This window comes from Staurois parvus, unplaced genomic scaffold, assembly GCF_062004578.1.
Source record: "Staurois parvus isolate SC_StPar_1 unplaced genomic scaffold, SC_StPar_1.0 ptg001181l, whole genome shotgun sequence".
Taxonomy (NCBI): Eukaryota; Metazoa; Chordata; class Amphibia; order Anura; family Ranidae; genus Staurois; species Staurois parvus.
The window spans coordinates 2,376,291-2,387,298 of record NW_028318977.1 but is presented as its reverse complement, the minus strand read 5'-3'; positions in this window follow the sequence as shown (position 1 = coordinate 2,387,298).

Below are 11,008 nucleotides of genomic sequence, written 5' to 3'. Positions count from 1 at the left end.
ATGCCATTATCCAGATAGGATTCTAATACAGAGAGTAATACAGTTTTTTTTTATGGATACAGAAAGGTTTAGGCAGTCCTAAAGCAAAATTGTGCCTTTCCTATTCAAGTCAAAACAGCAGATTTGCATTAGGCCCGCATTTAGCTCATTTGAGCAAATACTAAAGTTTCCTTTACACCTGCTTAAGATGAACCCCTTCCCCAGGGGACTTCCATTGTATCTTCTGGACTTGTCCAACAATCATCAGGTTCTGGGAAGAGGTACTGACTATGATTAATGCTGTGATATTCACCTCCTTGAGACCTGCTATGACAGTATGCTTGTTAGGACTCATAGAAAACTTTCTTCCCATGGTAGGCAAGAGAACTTTGGTTAGCCTGCTCCTTTTCCACATTAGAAAGGCTATTATGATGCAATGGGAAATGTCTACTCCTCCATCTATCTCTTTCTGGAAACAATTTGTGAATAACAGCCTACCCCTGTATAAAGAAACTTATATTAACAGAGGTTTTAATGTACGTCAGGATATGGTCTAAATGGTTAGCTGACCCCACAAGGGCTTCTGTAATGTCTACGTTGTAAAACTTGATATGAATATTTGGATTGTGCATATGAGTTTTTCCTGCCATAGGGACATTCTCCTAAATCAGTTGTTATGCACTTTGTTTTCCTGTCAGATCTGATTTAATTGATGTATATTGCTCAAGCCACACCTTAGTGTTTTTAGGTTAGGCTGTGGCCTTTGTTCTAAGGTCACACTTTGTACACTGCTCAAAAAAATTAAAGGAACACTTTTTAATCAGAGTATAGCATCAAGTCAATGAATGTCCTGGGATATTGATCTGGTCAGGTAAGTAGCAGAGGGGGTTGTTAATCAGCTTGAGCTTCTTTGGTGTTAATGAAATTAACAACAGGTGCACTAGATGGGCAACAATGAGATGGCCCCAAAAACAGTGGTGGAGACCACTGACACTTTTTCCCCTACTCATATTTTTTGACTGTTTTTCACTAGTTTTGCATTTGGCTAGGGTCAGTGTCATCACTGGTAGCATGAGGCAATACCTGGACCCTACAAAGGTTGCACAGGCAGTCCATCTCCTCCAGGATGGAACATCAATACGTGCCATTGCCAGAAGGTTTGCTGTGTTCCCCAGCACAGTCTGAAGAACATGAAGGAGATTCCAGGTGACAGGCAGTTACTCTAGGAGAGCTGGACAGGGCTGTAGAAGGTCCTTAACTCATCAGCAGGACCGGTATCTGTTTCTTTGTGCAAGGAGAAGCAAGATGAGCACTGCCAGAGCCCTACAAAATGACCTCCAGCAGGCCACTGGTGTGAATGTCTTTGACCAACCAAACAGAAACAGACTTCATGAGGGGGGCCTGAGTGCCTGACATCCTCTAGTGGGCCCTGTGCTCACTGCCCGCCACCATAGAGCTCAATTGGCATTTGCCATTGAACACCAGAATTGGCAGGTCCACCACTGGCACCCTGTGCTTTTCACAGATGCGAGCAGGTTCACCCTGAGCACATGTTGTGGACGTGAAAGGGTCTGGAGAAGCCATGGAGAACGTTATGCTGCCTTTAACATCATACAGCATGACTGTTTTGGTGGTGGGTCAGTGATTGTCTGGCTAGGCATATCCATTGAGGGACAAACAGATCTCTACAAGCTAGACAATGGCACCCTGACTACCATTAGGTATTGAGATGAAACTCTTGGACCCATTGTCAGACCCTACACTGGTGCAGTGGGTCCAGAGTACCTCCTGGTGCATGACAATGCCCGGCCTCATGTGGGGAGTATGCAGGTAGTTTCTGGAGGATGAAGGAATTGACACCATTGAATGGCCCCCACGCTCACCTGACCAAAATCCAATAGAACACCTCTGGGATGTCATGTTTCGGTCCATCCGACGCCGCCAGGTTGCACCTCAGACTGTCCAGGAGCTCAGTGATGCCCTGGTTCAGATCTGGGAGGAAATCCCCCAGGACACCATCCGTGGTCTCATTAGAAGCATTCCCCGACATTATCGGGCATGCATACAAGCACATGGGGGCCATACAAACTACTGAGGACCATTTTGAGTTGCTGAAATAAAATCTCAGCAAAATGGACTAGCCTGCTGCATCATTTTGCACTTTGATTTTCGGGGTATCTTTGAATTCAGTCCTCTGTAGGTTTCATTTCCATCAAGTGATGGGGCATCCTTACGTTCCTAACACATTACCCAGTCCATGTCAGTATAGCTATTTAGCATGATATTTTTCCCCATTGAGATCTGATGTGTTTTCAAAGCATTCCTTTAATTTTTTGTGCAGTGTATTTTCTGTAGCCCTGTGTGTAGAATGTTTTCTGTTTTACGGTTTATTCAACAAATGTTTTAATAAACAGATTTTAAAAAAAAGTTTCCTTTGCTCTCCGGTCAGTTCTGGCAGTTGAAGTAGTACCCCATATTTCAAGGTATGGAGAACCTTGTGACAAAATGAGCCAATCAGTGCAGTCACAAAGAGAGTTCATAGTCCACTGTAACATCTTTGGCAACTTTCTTACAAAATGATTTTCTTTGCTTCTGATGGCCAAACAGAGCAGCAAGAGAGCAAAAGCATGTTAGGTATATGCTGCTGTATTGGGCTGGAACACAATAAGACTCCTGTGGTGCCTCATGTGGATAAAGCATGGCTTTACATGCAGTATGATGCAGGCCCGGTCTGGCCATAAGGCACATTGGGCATTTTCCCATTGGGTCGGGCTGCCTGGATAGGAGGGGAAGCAGGGCTGCACATAGAGGTACTGGACCATGCATTTTATCAGTTCCTCTATGCACTTCTCCTATCCATCTCCTGCATGTCCTGGGCTCCTGTATGCTTCCCCCGCAACCGCCCCCCCTATCTTCTGCAGTGCTGCCGCCGGGTTCCCCCCTCCCTGCAGCTGCTGCGGAGCATCTGTCAGCAAATTCTGTCCCCAGTGCTGACAGTTCCCTGCCCACCACAGATGGGGAGGAGAGAGAAAGCTGGTTCTGCCCCTTCTCTTCCCACTCTCTCCTCTTGTGTTTGCCAGCCCACACTCCCTGCCAGCCTTGTGTCTTCTCTCCCAACTTCTTTCTTTCTTTTTCTTTCTTTCTTTCTCTTTCTCTTTCCTTTCTTTCCCTCCTTTCTTTTCTCTCTCTGCTTCCTTCTTTACCTCCTTCTTTATTTCCCTCCTTTTTCTTTCCCTCATTTTTTTTCTTTCCTTCTTTCCCGCTTTCCTTCTTTCCTGCTTTCCTTCTTTCCTGCTTTCCTTCCTTTCTTCCCTTCTTCCTTCTTTCCCTACTTCCTTCTTTCTCTCTTTCCTTCTTTCCTTCTTTTCCTCCTTCCTTCTTTCCTTCCTTTCTCCTTCCTTCTTTATCTCCTTTTTTCTTTCCTTCCTTCCTTCTTTCTCTCTTTCCTTCTTTCCCTCCCTCCTTCTTTCCCTACATCCTTCTTTCCCTCCTTCCTTCTTTCCCTCCTTCTTTCTATCTCCCCTTCTTTCTTTCCCTCCTTCCTTCTTTCCCTCTTTCCTTCTTTCCGTCTTTCCCTCTTTCCTTCTTTCCGTCTTTCCTTCTTTCCCTCCCTCCTTCTTACCCTCCTTCCTTCTTTCCTTCCTTCTTTCTTTCTCCCCTTCTTTCTTTCCCTCCTTCCTTCTTTCCCTCTTTCCTTCTTTCCATCTTTCCTTCTTTCTCTCTTTCCTTCTTTCTCTCTTTCCTTCTTTGTCTCATTCCTTCTTTCTCACTTTCTTTCCCTCCTCACCTTCTTTCTTTCCTTCCTTGCTTCTTTCCCTCTTTCTTTCCCTCCTCCCTTCTTTTCCTCTTTCCGTTTTTCCTTCATTCTTGCCTTCTTTCCCTCCTTCCCTCTTTCCTTCCTTTCTCCTTCCTTATTTACTTCCTTCCTTCTTTCCCTCCCTCCTTCTTTCCTTCCTTCCTTCTTTCTCTCCTTCTTTCCCTCCTTCCTTTTTTCCATCTTTCCCTCCTTCTCTCTTTCCCTCCTTCCTTCTTTCCCTCCTTCGTTATCTCCCTCCTTTCTTCTTTCCCTCCTTCCTTCTTTCCCTCCTTCGTTATTTCCCTCCTTTTTTTCTTTCCCTCATTCCTTCTCTCCCTCCTTCCTTCTTTCCTTCCTTTCTCCTTCCTTCTTTCCCTCCTTCCCTTTTTCCTTCTTTTCCTCCTTCCTTCTTTCTCTCCTTCCGACATTTGCTCTCTCCTTCCTTCTCTCCCTCCTTCCTTCTTTTCTTCCTTCCTTCTTTTCTTCCTTCCTTCTTTTCCTCCTTCCTCCTTCCTTCTTTCCCTCTCTCCTTCTCTCCCTCTCTCCTTCTTTCCCTCTCTCCTTCTTTCCCTCCTTCCTTCTCTCTCTCCTTCCTTCTCTCCTTCCTTCCTTCCGGGCCTATTTTGATGCATTAGGCGACTCATTCAAATGAATGGGCTACGTCTGACACAGCACACATTAAGTGCATTGCAACAGTGTGAACCCTAGAGGAGCATAGTTCAAAGAACTTGCTAACTCTTGTATGTTAGAACTAGCCGATAAAGGCCTGTGTCCAGGTATTTAGTAGTCAAAGTAGCGCTGAGACTTTAATCTTTGTTCCCACCCAACCTTTCTTGGTACATAACCCTATATTAATTAGACATTGAGGTGTATGATATGTCCTATGTAACATGAACAATTGGGTTAGTTTGGCCAACATACTATGAATATCCCATTGTGCCTATATCTTGCTTTCAAGAGGATTTAAAAAACGTATCTATGTGTTTAGTAAGGAGATAAACTATATTGCCAAAAGTATCGGGCTAGCCCTCCAGATCATGTGATTCAGGTGTTCCAATCACCTCCATGGTCACAGGTGTATAAATCAAGCCCCTAGGCATGCAGACTGCTTCTACAAACATTGGTGAAAGAATGGGTCACTCTCAGGAGCTCAGTGACTCCCAGCGTGGTCCCGTGATAGGTTGTCACCTGTGCAATAAGTCCATCCGTGACATTTCCTGGCTACTAAATATTCCACGCTCAACTGTTAGTGGGATTATAACAAAGTGGAAGCAACTGGGAACAACAGCAACTCAGCCACCAAGTGGTAGGCCACATAAAATGACAGAGAAGGGTCAGCTCATGCTGAAGCGCACAGTGCACACAAGTATCTACAAAGTCAATAGCTAAAGACCTCACAGTACAGTGCCCCTACACAGTTCAGTGCCTCACTGTATTGTGGGGCAAACAGCCCGCCAAACACCCTTACCGTTCGATGAACACACGAGTGGACGATGTTCGCGTCGAACATCAAACCCATCCCTATTTAACATATAGGGGAGTGTGTGGAAGAAGTGTTTAAAAATAATCTGCGGATCTATGCCACTGACAACACATGCCTTAGAATTCAGATCCAATGATACAGTGTATGGAGGACAGTAGGGCCCTCTATATTTCTGGCACATCAGATATTAATTTTCCATATTTGAAGGGTGTTTGAAGAAATAAAACTTGGGGATATGTGTGTGTTTTTTGCCTGGACATAAATGTTAAGAAGAAAAGATTACCTTCTGCATGACTCCTCATGGTTCCTAGCCAGACCAACAGTAGCTCTTGTTCAGCTGTTAGAGGGGCCTATTGTCTTCCATACTTCCCTCCTACCCACTACCTTGTTGTATTTCACGGTCCTTAATGAATGTTGAGTTTACATTTGTGAATGCTTAATAGTGGTGACCAACTGCCATATCTACGAGGGACGTTCAAGTCAAACCAAGATTTTTGAGTTTATATAATAAAATAATACATTTCAAGGAGTGGAAACTGCATTTATTTTTTTTTACATACACCCCTGCTACATATATGCACTTATCCCAGCGTTTAACGAATACCTGGAAAGGCATAGAAAGATTTGTCGGCACGTCTGAACCATCACAGGACAGCTGGCTTTACTTCCTCATCATTGTGTTCACCAGAGAAATTTGTTTATTGTGCAATTTCATGACAGGTTATGCAATGATTATCCAAGTTTAGGCATTCCACGCATTGCATGTTCACAGGTATGACTGCTGTGGGCTAGAAACCACCACCGGCCGCCATCTTTGAAATGTTTACACCATTCAAAGGTCTGACTGTGGCTGAGTGTCTCATCACCGTACTGTGCTTGAATTCTTCTGTAGCTATCCATGGGTTTTACGCCTTCATTCACAAGAAACTTCACCACCACACGCTGTTCTATGCACTCACTGACCCTGTGGTCTGCCATCTTTTAATTAATGGTCTCTGGACTGGCCCATGACATGTACGCCCCCTATCAGTAATAGGACACACTTGTCACTTACTACTGTGTGTAGTACCACCACGCTAGGAGTTTCATACCTGTAAAAGGAAAAGTCACGGTTTTACTTGAACGCCCCATGTATCATGTTTATTTGTATCTACGCATCTTAGATGTTCAAATCTTTTTTTTTTTTTTTAATTACATTTTTATTGTACATTTTCTGATGCCAAAATACTGAATTTTTATTTTGTACCATCAGAAAATGTTTAATAAAACCTTTTGTTTAAAAGAAAAGAGTTGTGTACATCTCTGGAGGGATCTCCTGGGATTATCAGATCCTACACACGTTTTGAACATGAGCACCAAAAGGATGTTATAATACTTATTACTGGTAGACATCGGAAGCTGATCACTACTTATACAGAGGAAATAATTAGAGGGTAAATATGTAATTACCAGCACACAGGGGTATTTTTACTTCCCTTCCCTTGTACAGTATTTAATAGCAGAGCAGCCACAGGACAAATGGGACCATACAGCTGTTAATTTGGTTTCCCAGAATTCTGACCTCTTCACATTCTGTCACAAATCTTGGGGTCACCGAGGAATCAGATCCTGTAATTATCACACACACAATTCCTGTAATCACACAATCTCTCAGTAGAAGACACAGAACCAGTAATTATATCAGTTCTGTGTCCGCAGAGTGCTGGCTCCTCACCTGCTCCTCACCACCAGCTCCTCACCTGCTCCTCACTACCGGCTCTCCCCATCCCTATAAATATCAGTGCATTCACCTCTATTTATAGAAGTGAGGGGAGGCAACCTGGAGTACAATGTATCGTTTATGTATCATGTTATACTAATTTATCATAATATGTCTTTTTTTTTGGACCTAAATTCTAAAAGCTCAATGGAATCTTCAGATTGAAGGGATACATCCAGATAATTCATGCAAAGGATTCTGGGAGTTGCCTGCATGTTGTATAATCATTTTTTTTAAAAGGCGATATAACAAGTGTACCATATCATGTATATGATGTTTGGAATGGAAGCCCTTTAGTTGCACTTTACATTACTACCCTGTACCTACCTTCCAGAAAGCACCCAGGTGATAGAGTTCTACGCTAATGGTAAGTGCCCATTTTATTGCTTAAAGTTAAAGCTGAAGTCCAATCAAAAGCCTTCAAAGCTTAAACCTGCTCCCACCCCCATTCTAGGTCCTAAGTCTAAATGAATAGCAAAGTAAGCTGAATTCAGCACAACTCTGGTAAGATCTCCAGCCTTGAAGCCTATGGACAGTGTATCACTTGGACTGGAGTCCTTTTTTAACCTCCTTAGCGGTATTCCCGAGTGTAGCTCGGGGTAAAATTTCAGTACCAAGAGCAGTAACCCCGAGCTACACTCAGGCTTAGCATGTGGCGTTGCTCATGGAGTCCCTGCAGCACTTACCTTGTCCTTCGCTCCCACGATGCGTCCCCTCCAGTGTCCCCGGCTATCTCCTCCGGCCGATGCCGGCATCCGGCTTCCGTGTTCCGATCCCTGTGATGTCGGGACGTACGGGCGCCGGAACCGGCGGCAAATTTGAACTTTTTAAAAAATGTCTTTTTTTAAAATGATTATTACATAGTAAAACATTGCTGTTTCAACCCATTTCACATACATTTTGTCCCTACTGCTTTGTCCTGTGCCCTGCCTGCATTTTGACTGTTCTTTCTGCCTGGAAACTTAGAAAAGTCCATGGCGTCCAAAAAGCGTCCCTTTATGTCAAGGCGGTTTTAGACCAGCTAGAGAACAGCGATAGTAAATCAGAACCACTTGCAGAATTGAGTGATAATGATTCGTGGGGGAAATTCGTCATCAGACACTGAAAACGATTCATGCTCAGCGATGTGCGAATTTGCCTCTGTATTTCAAATTTCAGTGTTTTTGGTTTGATTATATTATTGAATTCAATTTATTATTATTATATTATTATTTTTTATGATTATTTATTAAATCATAATTTATGATTTTGTGTTTCAAATTTTATCCTACCTGGGATGTTTACTAGACTCTTGTTCAGACAGATTTCAGTGAGTTATTCCTAAAAATTACAGCCTACAATAAAAAACTACATATTTCCATGCAAAGAAATGGTACCGCTTTCAGCACAAAAAATCGGAAATAATCATACCGCTAGGGAGGTTAAAGTCAAGTAAAAATCTAACTAAACTTAAACCTTCTCACACCCCCATTCTAAGCCCTATGCTACCTACCCTGTAATAGAAAGATGTGTATATTTACCTAATTGAAGGACGCTCTGATCCTCCCCAGCGGCCAGCTTTTGAGGAGAGGAGAAAACAGCAACAACAGCTGCAGAGACTGGGTGGTGATGTCACCCATAGACTTACTATGGGGTATCCGTTGCCCTCTTTCCCTCCTTTCCCTTAAAACTAGCTGCTGGGACCCGATCAAGTGACCGGACCAGAGCACACTTAGATTAGGTAAGTAGACATATCTTTCCTTTACAGGGTAGTTAGCAAAGGGCTTAAAATGAAGGTGGAAGCAAGTTTAAGCTTAGTTAGCCTTTGACTTGACTTCCACTTTAAACAATGACTACTTTCCAAGTGATACCCTGCCTATCGGCTTCAAGGAAGGAGATGGCACCAGAGTTGTGTTGAATTCAGCTTACTTTTCTGTTAATTTAGATGCTAGCTTAATCACTGAAATTGAATACAAGAATTTTAAAAATGGTTTTCAATCTTTTTAAATCATTGGTGACCCTGCCATGAAATTCCTTGTTCAGGTACTTCTTGTTATAGGGTGACAACACTTTGTCCCTGTCTCCTGCATTTTCGCCCTTTCATATGCTCCGCGAAAGGAGACCACATAGGGCTTTGCTGACACACATTCCTCAGGCATGGTCCAAGGTTGTCACCATCAGTAAGCAAGGATAGGCAGCCGTTAATTTTTTGTTGATCATTGTGCCATTTAGTAATGTTTTAACCTCTTGCAGGTGATTGCTATCATTAAGCTATGGTTTGTTTGGTGGCATTGACTATAAATCCAGTCATTTTTGCCATGGCTAGATTGGCTTGGCTCATTAAATAGGACTTCGATAGGGTCTTTGCATAGGCTACAACTTAGGGGAGTAAAATGCATAGCTCTGAAGAAGGAGGTACTCCTCCAAAACTTGTCAGCTTGCCAGTCCAGCTGGGTTGCATGGACACACGCAATTCCCCTTGCTGTGGCATCTTGTGGTTTTTATGCGAGTTTATTTCGACTTCTGTGAATATCCATTTGGCATGTATATTTTGTGAACAACAAATCATTGGTAATTCACTAGGCATTTGCGCCCTTCTGCTTGTTCTTTTTGTAGTTTCACAAGACGTCTCCAGTTGAGGAGGACCAGCATCAAGTACACGTGAAGTTCATGATCTATTGTATATCATACATCATTTGTGGTCATATTCCTCTTCGGTAGACCTCTGAGCGCTGAAATGTACAGTTTTTCATGTGTGTACACATTGTTTGGGCTATAGTTTGTTTGGTGGCATTGACTATAAATCCAATCATTTTTGTTATGGCTGCATTGGCTTGGCTCATTTAAGAAGACCTCAATAGGGTCTTTGCGTGGGTTACAATTCAAGTAAGTAAACCCTAATTTAGAAAAAGAGAGGAAGGCGCCTCTAAGTGCAGTATTAACAATTTATTAGTAGACAATGGAAAATTTGCACTTACAAGATAAACGGTCAAAAAGACTCATCGTGTGGTAATTGGATTCAGGTGGGACATCCAGCCGTCCAGCAGCAAGCTATGCCTATAGGATCAGGAAGTAGAGTCCAGGATGTGCCTGTGCATCAAAAATGAAGCCCCCTCAGGGGGTCTGAAGAAGGAGCCTATTGAGCATGCTCCAAAATGCATTACCGCCCCTTTCACCTGCTACATCTGACTCTGCTCTCCAAGCTTCATTTTTGATGCACAGGCACATCCTGGACTCTACTTCCTGATCCTATAGGCACAGCTTTCTGCTGTGCGGCTGGATGTCCCACCTGGATCCAATTACCACACGATAAGTCTTTTTAACTGTTTATCTTATAAGTGCAAATTTTCCATTGTCTACTAATAAATTGTTAATACTTAGAGGCACCTTCCTCTTTTTCTTGTTACTGCATTAGAGCCTTGCTTCCACTCTAAGAAGAGCTGCCTCAGTGTTACTGCTTCCATCCATCCATCCCTGATATCCATCTGGCACCTTTATCTTACAGCTACAGAGGTTGGGCTCCAACAAGCGCGTCCTTTATAATATACACAAACCCTAATTTAGAGCCTTCAGGCTTTGAGACATGACCACCACAAATGTAGCATTGTTTCCCCTAGGCCACAGCCTCAAAAGAGGTGAATATCTTGAGACATGCTTGAAAGTACAAGCAGGAGTTAGGTACCAGCTAAACAGATTTGGGTATTGAAAGAGCTATTGGCTATGGAAGACCAGATTTCCATCTATGGTTGTGTTTACTTACTTTTCCCAAGGTAATATATTGGGATTCTCTTTTAATTAAATTTATTAAACTTGCAATGTCTAAGTGTAAAGAAATTTTGCAAAGTTAACAGACTGGTGAAAAAATGGCAATAAAAAGATATCTTATAATAATAATAATAATAGTACATGCAGGTAGTATGGGGCCTGGAATTGAAGGGGGCCCATTAGGAAATCTGTTAGGAAAACTAAACAATTTTTTTTATTGCCACTGAATACCAAGCTTGAGCCATTT